This window comes from Anser anser (genome assembly GCF_964211835.1).
Source record: "Anser anser genome assembly, chromosome: 11".
NCBI lineage: Eukaryota > Metazoa > Chordata > Aves > Anseriformes > Anatidae > Anser > Anser anser.
Window position 1 is genome coordinate 1,577,897 of NC_139732.1, and position 10,445 is coordinate 1,588,341.

A 10,445-nucleotide genomic window follows, 5' to 3' on the forward strand; every position below is an offset into this window, starting at 1 on the left:
CTCTCTGCACTCACTGCACTGCATTCCCAGTGGTGCCAGTGAAGTCTCTGGACTCACTGCACTGCATCCCCAGTGGTGCCAGTGCACTCTCTGGACTCACTGCACTGCATCCCCACTGCTGCCAGTGCACTCTCTGGACTCACTGCACTGCATCCCCAGTGGTGCCAGTGCACTCTCTGGACTCACTGCATTGCATCCCCAGTGGTGCCAGTGCACTCTCTCGAGTCACTGCACTACATCCCCAGTAGTGCCAGTGCACTCACTGGACTCACTGTACTGCATCATTGGTGGTGCCAGTGCACTCTCTGGACTCACTTCACTGCATCCCCAGTGGTGCCAGTGCACTCTCTGGACTCACTGCACTGCAGGCCCAGTGGTACCAGTGCACTCACTGGACTCACTGAAGTGCATCCCCAGTGGTGCCAGTGCACTCTCTGGACTCACTGCAGTGCATCACCAGTGGTGCCAGTGCACTCTCTGGACTCACTGAAGTGCATTCTCAGTGGTTCCAGTGCACTCTCTGGGCTCACTGAAGTGCATCCCCTGTCGTGCCAGTACACTCACTGGACTCACTGCACTGCATCCCCAGTGGTGCCAGTGCACTCTCTGGACTCACTGCACTGCATCCCCAGTGGTGCCAGTGCACTCTCTGGACTCACTGTAGTGCATCCCCAGTGGTGCCAGTGCACTCTCTGGACTCACTGCAGTGCATCCCCAGTGGTGCCAGTGCACTCTCTGCACTCACTTCACTGCATCCCCAGTGGTGCCAGTGCACTCTCTGGACTCACTGCACTGCATCCCCAGTGGTGCCAGTGAAGTCTTTGGACTCACTGCACTGCATCCCCAGTGTTGCCAGTGCACTCTCTGGAGTCACTCAAGTGCATCCCCAGTGGTGCCAGTGCACTCTCTGGACTCACTGCAGTGCATCCCCAGTGGTGCCAGTGCACTCTCTGGTCTCACTGCACTGCATTCCCAGTGGTGCCAGTGCAGTCTCTGGACTCACTGCACTGCATCCCCAGTGGTGCCAGTGCACTGTCTGGACTCACTGCAGTGCATCCCCAGTGGTGTCAGTGCACTCTCTGGACTCACTGTACTGCACCCCCAGTGGTGCCAGTGCACTCACTGGACTGACTGCACTGCATCCCCAGTGGTGCCAGTGCGCTCTCTGGAGTCACAGCACTGCATCCCCAGTGGTGCCAGTGCACTCACTGGACTCACTGTACTGCATTCCCAGTGGTGCCAGTGAAGTCTCTGGACTCACTGCACTGCATGTCCAGTGGTGCCAGTGCACTCTCTGCACTCACTGCACTGCATCCCCAGTGGTGCCAGTGCACTCACTGGACTCACTGAAAAGCATTCCCTCTGGTGCCAGTGCACTCTCTGGACTCACTGCACTGCATCCCCAGTGGTGCCAGTGCACTCTCTGGACTCACTGCACTGCATCCCCAGTGGTGCCAGTGCACTCTCTGCACTCACTGCACTGCATTCCCAGTGGTGCCAGTGAAGTCTCTGGACTCACTGCACTGCATCCCCAGTGGTGCCAGTGCACTCTCTGGACTCACTGCACTGCATCCCCACTGCTGCCAGTGCACTCTCTGGACTCACTGCACTGCATCCCCAGTGGTGCCAGTGCACTCTCTGGACTCACTGCATTGCATCCCCAGTGGTGCCAGTGCACTCTCTGGACTCACTGCAGTGCATCCCCAGTAGTGCCAGTGCACTCACTGGACTCACTGTACTGCATCATTGGTGGTGCCAGTGCACTCTCTGGACTCACTGCAGTGCATCCCCAGTGGTGCCAGTGCACTCTCTGGACTCACTGCACTGCAGGCCCAGTGGTGCCAGTGCACTCACTGGACTCACTGAAGTGCATCCCCAGTGGTGCCAGTGCGCTCTCTGGACTCACTGCAGTGCATCCCCAGTGGTGCCAGTGCACTCTCTGGACTCACTGCACTGCATCCCCAGTGCTGCCAGTGCACTCTCTGGACTCACTGCACTGCATCCCCAGTGGTGCCAGTGCACTCTCTGGACTCACTGCACTGCATCCCCAGTGGTGCCAGTGCACTCTCTGGACTCACTGAAGTGCATCCCCAGTGGTGCCAGTGCACTCTCTGGACTCACTGCACTGCATCCCCAGTGGTGCCAGTGCACTCTCTGGACTCACTGCACTGCATCCCCAGTGGTGCCAGTGCACTCTCTGGACTCACTGTAGTGCATCCCCAGTGGTGCCAGTGCACTCTCTGGACTCACTGCAGTGCATCCCCAGTGGTGCCAGTGCACTCTCTGCACTCACTTCACTGCATCCCCAGTGGTGCCAGTGCACTCTCTGGACTCACTGCACTGCATCCCCAGTGGTGCCAGTGAAGTCTTTGGACTCACTGCACTGCATCCCCAGTGTTGCCAGTGCACTCTGTGGAGTCACTCAAGTGCATCCCCAGTGGTGCCAGTGCACTCTCTGGACTCACTGCAGTGCATCCCCAGTGGTGCCAGTGCACTCTCTGGACTCACTGCACTGCATCCCCAGTGGTGCCAGTGCACTCTCTGGACTCACTGCACTGCATCCCCAGTCGTGTCAGTGCACTCTCTGGACTCACTGAAAAGCATTCCCTCTGGTGCCAGTGCACTCTCTGGACTCACTGCACTGCATCCCCAGTGGTGCCAGTGCACTCTCTGGACTCACTGCACTGCATCCCCAGTGGTGCCAGTGCACTCTCTGGACTCACTGCAGTGCATCACCAGTGGTGCCAGTGCACTCTCTGGACTCACTGAAGTGCATCCCCAGTGGTGCCAGTGCACTCTCTGGACTCACTGCACTGCATCCTCTGTGCTGCCAGTGCACTCTCTGGACTCACTGCACTGCATCCCCAGTGGTGCCAGTGCACTCTCTGGACTCACTGTACTGCATCCCCAGTGGAGCGCGTGCACTCTCTGGACTCACTGAAGTGCATCCCCAGTGGTGCCAGTGCACTCTCTGGACTCACTGCACTGCATCCCCAGTGGTGCTAGTGCACTCTGTGGACTCACTGCAGTGCATCCCCAGTGGTGCCTGTGCACTCTCTGGACTCACTGAAGGGCATTCTCAGTGGTGCCAGTGCACTCTCTGGACTCACTGCAGTGTTTCCCCAGTGGTGCCAGTACACTCACTGGACTGACTGCACTGCATCCCCAGTGGTGCCAGTGCACTCTCTGGACTCACCGCACCGCATCCCCAGTGGTGCCAGTGCACTCTCTGGAGTAACTGCAGTGCATCACCAGTGGTGCCAGTGCACTCTCTGGACTCACTGCACTGCATCGCCAGTGGTGCCAGTGCACTCTCTGGACTCACTGCAGTGAATCCCCGGTGGTGCCAGTGTACTCTCTGCAGTCACTGCGCTGCATCCCCAGTGGTGCCAGTGCACTCACTGGACTCACTGGACTGCATCCCCAGTGGTGCCAGTGCACTCTCTGGACTCACTGCACTGCATCCCCAGTGGTGCCAGTGCACTCTCTGGACTCACTGCACTGCATCGCCAGTGGTGCCAGAGCACTCTCTGGACTCACTGCACTGCATCCCCAGTGGTGCCAGTGCACTCTCTGGACTCACTGCACTGCATCCCCAGTCGTGTCAGTGCACTCTCTGGACTCACTGAAGTGCATCCCCAGTTGTGCCAGTGCACTCTCTGGACTCAATGCACTGCATCCCCAGTGGTGCCAGTGCACTCTCTGGACTCAGTGCACTGCATCCCCAGTGGTGCCAGTGCAATCTCTGGACTCACTGTAGTGCATCCCCAGTTGTGCCAGTGCACTCTCTGGACTCACTGCAGTGCATCCCCAGTGGTGCCAGTGCACTCTCTGGACTCACTGTACTGCATCACCAGTGGTGCCAGTGCACTCTCTGGACTCACTGCAGTGCATCCCCAGTGGTGCCAGTGCACTCTCTGGACTCACTGCACTGCAGCCCCGGTGGTGCCAGTGCAATCTCTGGACTCACTGCACTGCATCCCCAGTGGTGCCAGTGCACTCTCTGGACTCACTGCACTGCATCCCCAGTTTTGCCAGTGAAGTCTTTGGACTCACTGCACTGCATCCCCAGTGGTGCCAGTGCACTCTCTGGAGTCACTGCACTGCATGCCCAGTGGTGCCAGTGCACTCTCTGGACTCACTGCACTGCATCCGCTCATGATCGGAGGATTCGGCAACTGAGTAGTCCCCCTCATAATCGGTGCCCCCGACATAGCATTCCCGCGAATAAACAACATAAGCTTTTGACTCCTCCCCCCATCATTCCTCCTACTACTAGTCTCATCCACTGTAGAAGCTGGCGCCGGCACAGGCTGAACTGTCTACCCTCCCCTAGCAGGTGACCTTGCCCACGCCGGAGCTTCAGTAGACCTGGCTATCTTCTCACTCCACTTAGCCGGTATCTCCTCCATCCTTGGGGCCATCAACTTTATCACCACAGCCATCAACATAAAACCCCCCGCACTCTCACAATACCAAACCCCACTATTTGTCTGATCCGTACTAATTACCGCCATCCTACTCCTTCTATCACTCCCCGTACTCGCCGCCGGTATTACAATATTACTAACTGATCGAAACCTAAACACCACATTCTTCGACCCCGCTGGAGGAGGAGACCCAATCCTGTACCAACACCTATTCTGATTCTTCGGACACCCAGAAGTCTATATTCTGATCCTACCGGGGTTCGGAATCATCTCACACGTAGTCACGTACTACTCAGGCAAAAAGGAGCCCTTCGGCTACATGGGAATAGTCTGAGCCATACTATCCATCGGCTTCCTAGGATTCATCGTCTGAGCTCACCACATGTTTACAGTAGGAATAGACGTTGATACCCGAGCCTACTTTACATCAGCCACTATAATCATTGCCATCCCTACCGGAATCAAAGTATTTAGCTGACTAGCCACCCTGCACGGAGGAACAATCAAATGAGACCCCCCCAATACTATGAGCTCTAGGATTTATCTTCCTATTTACCATCGGAGGATTAACAGGAATCGTTCTTGCAAACTCTTCCCTAGACATCGCCCTGCACGACACGTACTACATAGTTGCCCACTTCCACTACGTCCTATCCATAGGCGCCGTCTTTGCCATTCTAGCAGGATTTACTCACTGATTCCCACTACTCACTGGGTTTACCCTACACCAAACATGAGCAAAAGCCCACTTCGGGGTAATATTTACAGGAGTAAACCTAACGTTCTTCCCCCAGCACTTCCTAGGCCTAGCAGGAATACCCCGACGATACTCGGACTATCCCGACGCCTACACACTATGAAACACCATTTCCTCCATCGGCTCCCTAATCTCAATAGTAGCCGTAATCATACTAATATTCATCATCTGAGAAGCCTTTCCGGCCAAACGAAAAGTCCTACAACCAGAACTAACTACCACAAACGTTGAATGAATCCACGGCTGCCCTCCCCCATACCATACTTTCGAGGAACCGGCCTTCGTCCAAGTACAAGAAAGGAAGGAATCGAACCCTCACATGCTGGTTTCAAGCCAACTGCATTAACCGCTCATGCTTCTTTCTTATGAGACGTTAGTAAACCAATTACATAGCCTTGTCAAGACTAAATCACAGGTAAAAATCCTGTACATCTCATGTGGCCAACCACTCCCAACTAGGATTCCAAGACGCCTCATCACCCATCATAGAAGAACTCGTTGAATTCCACGACCACGCCCTAATCGTTGCCCTAGCTATCTGCAGCCTAGTTCTCTACCTTTTAGCCCACATACTAACAGAAAAAACTCTCGTCCAATGCTGTAGACGCCCAAGAAGTAGAGCTGATCTGGACAATCCTACCTGCTATCGTCCTGGTACTCCTCGCCCTCCCATCCCTACAAATCCTCTACATAATGGACAAAATCGACGAACCAGACCTCACCCTAAAAGCCATCGGCCACCAATGATACTGAAGCTACGAATACACAGACTTCAAAGACCTATCATTCGACTCCTACATAGTGCCCACCCCAGACTTACCCAACGGCCACTTCCGACTGCTAGAAGTTGACCACCGCGTAGTTATCCCAATAGAATCCCCCATCCGCGTGATCATTACTGCAGGAGACGTACTCCACTCCTGAGCAGTCCCAACGCTCGGAGTTAAAACAGACGCAATCCCAGGCCGACTAAACCAAACTTCATTCATTACCACCCGGCCTGGGATTTTTTACGGACAATGCTCAGAAATTTGCGGGGCTAATCACAGCTACATACCCATTGTAGTAGAATCAACCCCACTCCCACATTTCGAGGCCTGATCGTCCCTTCTATCATCATCCTAATCATTAAGAAGCTATGCAACAGCACTAGCCTTTTAAGCTAGCCAAAGAGGGACTTCCCCCTCCTTAATGATATGCCACAGCTTAACCCCGCACCATGATTTTCAATCATAATTATAACCTGATTAACCCTAGCACTCCTCATCCAACCAAAACTACTAGCCTTCACCACAACCAACCCCCCATCAAATAAGACCTCCCTCACTACCAAACCCACACCATGATCCTGACCATGAACCTAAGCTTCTTTGACCAATTTTCCAGCCCCAATCTATTTGGCATCCCCTTAATCCTACTATCCCTACTCTTCCCAGCCCTACTATTCCCGTCCCCAAACAACCGATGAATCAACAACCGCCTTTCTACTATCCAAACATGACTCCTTCACCTAATCACAAAACAACTAATAGTCCCACTCAACAAAAATGGCCACAAATGAGCCATAATATTTACATCCCTAATAATCATACTTCTTACAATCAACCTTCTAGGCCTCCTTCCATATACATTCACCCCAACCACCCAACTATCTATGAACATAGCCCTAGCCTTCCCACTATGGCTCGCCACACTACTAACAGGCCTACGAAACCAACCATCAGCCTCTTTAGCCCACCTATTACCCGAAGGTACCCCTACACCCCTAATCCCCGCACTAATCCTGATCGAAACAACCAGCCTACTAATCCGCCCCCTAGCCCTCGGAGTCCGCCTTACAGCCAACCTTACAGCAGGACACTTACTCATCCAACTCATCTCTACAGCCTCCATTGCATTAATACCCACCCTTCCTGCAGTATCCATCCTAACAATAATCATCCTACTACTCCTAACCATCCTAGAAGTAGCAGTAGCCATAATCCAGGCCTACGTCTTCGTGCTCCTTCTAAGCCTATACTTACAAGAAAACATCTAATGGCACACCAAGCACACTCATACCACATAGTTGACCCAAGCCCTTGACCAATCTTCGGGGCAGCCGCCGCCCTACTCACAACCTCAGGATTAATCATGTGATTCCACTACAACTCATCCATACTACTAACCCTAGGCCTCATCTCAATACTCCTAGTAATACTCCAATGATGACGAGACATTGTACGAGAAAGCACCTTCCAAGGCCATCACACTCCCACAGTCCAAAAAGGCCTACGATACGGCATAATCCTTTTCATCACATCCGAAGCATTCTTCTTCTTAGGGTTCTTCTGAGCGTTCTTCCACTCGAGCCTGGCCCCAACCCCAGAACTAGGAGGCCAATGACCCCCAACAGGAATTAAACCACTCAACCCGATAGAAGTCCCCCTACTAAACACAGCCATCCTACTAGCCTCAGGCGTTACCGTAACGTGAGCCCATCACAGCATCACAGAAGGAAACCGAAAACACGCCATCCACGCCCTAACCCTAACGATCCTCCTGGGATTCTACTTCACAGCCCTACAAGCAATAGAATACCACGAAGCCCCATTCTCAATCGCCGATAGCGTCTACGGATCTACCTTCTTCGTTGCCACTGGATTCCACGGACTCCACGTAATCATCGGATCCTCCTTCCTGACCGTCTGCCTCTTCCGACTGATCAAGTTCCACTTTACATCAGACCACCACTTCGGATTCGAGGCAGCAGCCTGATACTGACACTTCGTAGACGTCATCTGACTATTCCTCTACATAACCATCTACTGATGAGGATCTTGCTCTTCTAGTATATTAATTACAATTGACTTCCAATCTCTAGAATCTGGTATAAACCCAGAGGAGAGCAATGAACGCACTCATGTTCATATTCGCCCTATCATCAATCCTAAGCGCCGCCCTAACCGCATTAAACTTCTGACTCGCCCAAATAAACCCCGACTCAGAGAAACTCTCACCGTACGAATGTGGATTCGACCCACTTGGATCTGCTCGATTACCATTCTCAGTCCGATTCTTCCTCAGTAGCCATCCTGTTCGTCCTATTCGACCTAGAAATCGCCCTCCTACTCCCCCTGCCATGAGCCGTCCAACTCCAATCCCCCCTAATGACCCTCACCTGAACTGTAGTGATCCTCCTTCTCCTAACACTCGGACTGGCCTACGAGTGAATTCAAGGGGGCCTAGAATGAGCAGAATAACAGAAAGTTAGTCTAACCAAAAAGATAGCTGGTTTCGACCCAGCAGATTACAGCCAACCCTGTAACTTTTTTATGTCACCCCTACATTTAAGCTTCTACTCAGCCTTCATTTTCAGCGGACTAGGACTAGCCTTCCACCGAACCCACCTAGTATCCGCCCTACTATGCCTTGAAAGCATAATATTATCGATATTCGTAGGCCTATCAATATGATCCATCGAAAACCAAGTCTCCTCATTCACCATGGTACCAATTCTCATGCTAACCTTCTCAGCGTGTGAGGCGGGCACAGGCCTGGCCATCCTAGTAGCCTCCACCCGCACACATGGCTCCGACCATCTACACAACCTAAACCTCCTGCAATGCTAAAAATCATCCTACCCACAATCATACTTCTTCCAACAGCCCTGCTGTCTCCACCAAAATTTCTATGGACTAACACCACCTTATACAGCCTCCTAATCGCTGCCCTAAGGCTACAGTGATTAATCCCAACCTACTACCCCTACAAATTTTTATCCAACTGAACAGGAATTGACCAAATCTCATCCCCCCTCCTAGTACTATCCTGCTGACTACTCCCACTCATAATCATAGCAAGCCAAAACCACCTGCAACAAGAACCCCTACAACGCAAACGAATCTTTATCTCAACCTTAGTCGCAGTCCAGCCATTCATCCTACTAGCCTTTTCCACCACAGAACTAGCACTATTTTACATCTCATTTGAAGCAACCCTCATTCCCACCCTAATCTTAATCACCCGATGGGGGAACCAACCAGAACGCCTAAGCGCTGGCATCTACCTGCTATTCTACACGCCAGTAAGCTCTCTACCCCTGCTAATCACAATCATACACCTATACGTGAAAATTGGCACCCTGCACCTGCCAACCCTACAACTAACCCACCCAACCCTATCCACCTCATGGACAGGAATACTATCAGGTCTAGCACTGCTCATAGCATTCATAGTAAAAGCCCCACTATACGGCCTACACCTCTGACTGCCAAAAGCCCACGTAGAAGCACCCATCGCAGGCTCAATACTCCTCGCCGCCCTACTACTAAAGCTAGGAGGATACGGAATTATACGAGTCACTCTATTTATGGGCCCACTGTCCAACCTCCTGCACTACCCCTTCCTAACCCTGGCCCTATGAGGCGCCCTAATGACTAGCTCAATCTGCCTACGACAGACAGACCTAAAATCACTAATCGCTTATTCATCCGTTAGCCACATAGGCCTAGTTATCGCCGCAGGAATAATCCAAACCCACTGATCATTCTCAGGGGCAATGATCCTAATAATTTCCCATGGACTAACTTCCTCCATACTATTCTGCCTAGCCAACACAAACTATGAACGTACGCACAGCCGAATTCTACTACTCACACGAGGCCTACAACCTCTCCTACCACTCATAGCTACCTGATGATTGCTGGCCAATCTAACAAACATAGCCTTACCCCCAACAACAAACCTCATAGCAGAGCTAACCATTATAATCACCTTATTCAACTGATCTGCCTTCACGATCATCCTAACAGGAATCGCAACCCTACTAACCGCCTCCTACACCTTATTCATACTACTAATGACCCAACGAGGCTCAATCCCCTCCCACATCACATCTATGCAAAACTCAACCACGCGAGAACACCTGCTCATAACACTCCACATTATCCCAATATTCCTCCTAATCCTCAAACCCGAACTGATCTCCGGAATCCCCTCATGCAAGTATAGTTTAAACCAAACATTAGACTGTGATTCTAAGAATAGAAGTTCAAACCTTCTTACCTGCCGAGGGGAGGGTTTAACCAACAAGAGCTGCTAACTCTTACATCTGAGCCTAAAACCTCAGCCCCCTTACTTTTAAAGGATAACAGCAATCCACTGGTCTTAGGAACCACCCATCTTGGTGCAAATCCAAGTAAAAGGAGTGAACCCCACACTACTAATCAACTCCCTCACACTACTCACGCTGACAATCCTCCTAACCCCAATCATCC

General features: G+C 52.1%; 1 long non-coding RNA gene across 1 annotated transcript in view; it reads left to right on the forward strand.

Moving 5' to 3' along the window:
- Positions 1-10,169, forward strand: part of LOC310879940 — a 218,228-nt gene extending 208,059 nt beyond the window's left edge. Inside the window, exon 2 of the long non-coding RNA XR_014571269.1 lies at positions 8,905-10,169. This is a non-coding gene — a long non-coding RNA (uncharacterized lncRNA). The remainder of the gene's footprint in view (positions 1-8,904) is intronic.
- Positions 10,170-10,445: the final 276 nt, after the last annotated feature.